We start from the raw sequence: 4,351 nt of genomic DNA, 5'->3' as shown, positions 1-4,351 counted from the left end.
TCATATATGTGAATTCTTGATTATTAGGAATTGGTGCTATGTGATGAGAACTAGGAAGTGTGGCCTCGTTGGAGGAAGTGTGTCACTGGGGGTGGGCTTTGGCATTTCAAATGCTCAAACCAGGCCCAGTGTCTCTCTCTCCCTGCTGCCTGTGTATCCAGATATAGAAATCTAGAAATTGCATTTTCTAATTTAAACTCCTTATAGAAGAATTTCTCCTTGCCCTGATTTACTATGAACTGTTCTTGTGCTTTCTCTCTTGGGATTTGACTAAGCTCTCTTTAAGTGCTATGATTGGTCACGGCCCTATATGTATGTGTGTGTGTGTGTGTGTGTGTGTGTGTGTGTGTGTAGACATATATAACTTGTACTTTAAAGGTAAGGAGTTTGAAGAGGAGCTGACATATAAAGAAGAAATATGTTGTGGACAACTGAAGTGAAGTGTTATTATACACATCCCATAATTAAATCAGATTTTAAATCTTACAATAATGGGGCATGCAGAATAGATAAAACAAATGCAGAGAGATGAGCAAAAGACACAACGGGAGATGATGGGATTTTATGTAAATGAGTCCCAGTTCCCGCCACACAGACGCCCTCATGAATACCAACCACCGTTACACTTTTAGGATTCCTTTTGCTGGGTAAGTAATGGCATTGCTACCATGGCCACCATCTTGTTTCCTCATTCCTCAGTCCCTTTCAGCCCGCCAGGGGTTACCTTTGGAATCTTCTGTGAGGAGTCTGTGACTCGGAAATGACAGGACAACGGCAATGTGGGTTTTGTTTTGTAATGCCTTCTCATTCTGTTCAGGCCCCATGATGAGCACTTCGCAAACATTATTCTCTTTAATCTTCACAGCCATGGGGAGGAAGCTTTATTTGTCTTCCTTTTATAAAAGAGGAAACAGAGAAGTTTGTTCCTGTCTCTTTAGGTTCTTGTCAAACATCTTAACAGAGTCCTTTGTGCTGGCCGGCTCTTTCCATCTCTGCTTCTTTCCATCATGTCTGACTCCCTCTTACTTAAAGTGCTAACGCAGCCTCTGTTGGCATTGGTTTTGGTTTTTCTCTTCTTCTTGGGTACCTTCGGGATGGCATCCTGTCTCATCTCTTCCCTATACTTACCACTTTCTTGAATCTGGCCCATTCTTTCCATACGCTTCTAGAAGTGTGCATATGTTCTGTTGCGAGTGCCATCCTGGTCTCTGCTATTTATATTCTTAAAAATGGTTTCTTTCCCTTTCCACAAACCAGCTCATTTTTCTCAGTACTTTGGTATTCAGTATTTAGGTCATGGCTTGCTACTCTGTTGATGCACTTTGACATATTTCTTCCCTGGCAGAAGGTGATAGATAGAGCAGTTGCCTGACGACACTAGGTTGTGCTGTACCAGCCACTTGTGATCCTTTGCCCTTCTCCACGTAAGCTGTGTTCATCTCATCCAGGTGTGTGTGTGTAGGTTCTTGAACATGTGTATGCAAAGATCAAAGGTCAACACTGGGTATCTTTTCCAAGCAAAAGTTTTGTTGTTCTTTTTTTTTGTTTAAGCTAAAAACCTTTAATTTTTCATACAGGATCTGATCAACAAACCCCAGGGGTCTCTTTGTGCCTCCCTAATACTGGGATTATAGGCATGGACTGCCAGGGTCTAGCTTTTCTGATGACCAAAGACAAGTGTGCATGTTTGTATGACATGCATTTGCCAGTGGGGTCATGTCCCTCCCCGTGTTTTGTTTCAGACTCTAGTTCATCAGAATTTTTATGGCTTTGTTCAAAGCACTGTCAGTTTGTGCATCTTCATGACTTGATCCGATTTATTTCCTGCTTTGGGAACTCGCCCAGACACTGTGTGTGAAGAGAACAGGATTCGCCATCTTCATATAGAGCCAGTTCCCATAGAGCCACTGGGATGCTGCAGGCGGCTGGCTTTGGGGACACCACCTGATCTCAGTTGGGCAACAGCAGGCACGGGCTGGAACTGAGAAAGACCAATACTTCTTCCTGTCATAGATTGAATTGTTTTTAGATTGTGTTCTTTCATTTCTTCCAATTTGTAGATTTTCCAGTTTGTCCTCTATTATTGATTTCTGCTGGTGATTGCAAACTTGTCAAATTTATTGAGATTTGTTTTCTGCTTTAACATATGGTCGATCCCATCTGTCTTATTTTCCAGGAGTATGTCCCAAGTGCACTTGAGAAAAATATGTATCTTGTTGGTTTAGGGTAGATTTTGAAACCATAACTTTTTAGGTTCTATTGGCTTATATTAGTCTATTCTTCAGTCTCCTTTGTGTTCGGTATAGTTTTTCATCCACTGTGGGAAATGAGGTCTGAATGTGTCCAAACCATCATTGGGATTTATGAATCCTTCAGTTCCATCACATTTTTATACATATATTTGGTGGCTTTGTTAGTAGGTGGGTTTAGATTCATTCACCTCCTTAAAAAGGAAGACGCTCTGCTTTCATTCAGACTTAAAGGGACTGACCTAGTTTCCTTTTCCACCGCTATGATAAACACCAAAAAATGCTTGGAGAGGAAATGGTTTGTTTTATCTTATAGGTTCAACTTGAGTGAAGTTTGGGCAGGAAATCAAGGCAAGAGTTTGGTGTAGAAACTACAGTGGAATGCTGTTCACTGCCTTGTTCCTTAGCTTCTGTTCAGCTAGCTTCCTTATACAGTCCAGGACCACTTCCATAGGGATGGTGTACTGGCTGATTTTGTGTCAACGTGACACAAGCTGGAATCATCACAGAGAAAGAAACCTCAGTTGAGGAAATGCCTCCATGAGATCCAGCTGTAAGGCATTTTCTCAACTAGTGACTGAGGGAGGAGGGCCCAGCCCATTGTGGGTGGAGCCATCCCTGGGCTGGGAGACCTGGGTTCTATAAGAAAGCAAGCTGAGCAAGCCAGGGGAAGCAAGCCAGTAAGTGACATCCCTCCATGGCCTCTGCATCAGCTCCTGCTTCCTGACCTGTTTGGATTCCAGTCCTGACTTCCTTTGGTGATGAACAGCAATGTGGAAGTGTAAGCTGAATAAACCCTTTCCTCCCCAACTTGCCTCTTGGTCATGATGTTTGTGCAGGAATAGAAACCCTGACTAAGACAGATGGCAATGCCAACAGTGGACTGGACTCTATCAATTGTCAGTGAAGGACATAGATGTGTCATAGGCATGTCCACAGGACAATCTGGTTGAAGCAATACTCCAACCTGCATGCTCTCAGCAAACTCTGGACACTGAAATGCAAGCTGAAGCAAAACTAGGGTAGGAACCAGAAGGCTTTTATACAACGTTTGCAGAGAAATATATAAGTAGATCGGACATGTTTTATACTTTTATATTTAACAGAGTGTTTGGCATTTATTCTAAAGCCATTATAATAGGAAATTTAAAAGCTTCAGTGTAGTTAATTAATTTTAATTAAAAACAACAAAAAAAGTTTAAACAGGAAACTAGAGTAATTAAGAGACTGAGATGGATTTCTCAGCTGACATGGTGATCATTTATTGCATGAATGTCCTTCTTTGTGAAAATGCTCATGGTGTAATGTATACACACACACATACACACACACACACACACACACACAAAGGGTGCTATGTAAGAGGTGCCACTCTCAGTAATTGAATTTAATTTTGTAACCCAAAAAGGTGAATTTTGTAGAAAGCATTTCAATGCATTCTCTAGGTATTCCTCATTAAAAGCGATTTTTTCCTAGCTCCAGGCAACAAAGCAGAGAATTACCATGCTCGGAGCCGTTGCATCTGCTTTATCGGCTCCTTCTCGAGAGACAAAGTTTCTTACGAACCCAGAAGACTGGTCCCCCGAGCATCAGATGCTCACCAGAAGTGTTCATTAAGGTTCAACAGCCTGCATGAGTCGGGAAAATACACTGTGCCAACACTTACACAAACACACTGTAATTACACACATGTCCACACACGCCTACGCACTCAAAGTGACATTTTTATACACAATTCACTCACACTCCTACTCTTGCACACTGGCATTATTTCTAGCTAGCTTCATGAGTAGAACAGCCTAGACGTGAGCAGATGTCAGCGTTCAATGCACAAGGATGAGAGGGCACAGGTGGAGCGGTTCCTGACCTCCACGTCAGGGCAGACATGGAGACCCCTAAGATAAGTGAGCAAGGAAGGGAGAGAAGGGACCAGACACGTCTACATCAGCAGGAGGGACATTTGTTCTTCCTTTCTTACTATGCTAATATCCGTATGTAGCTGAATTCCACAAGGGGCTGATTGTATTTTTTCTAGAACAATGTTAATCTGACTATGTCTTCTCACAAGTAAAGAAACAGAGGCTTACCTGAGATCACAGCTT

This window comes from Micromys minutus (assembly GCF_963924665.1).
Source record: "Micromys minutus genome assembly, chromosome: 15".
Lineage (NCBI taxonomy): Eukaryota > Metazoa > Chordata > Mammalia > Rodentia > Muridae > Micromys > Micromys minutus.
Note: the sequence above shows the minus strand (reverse complement) of the source record.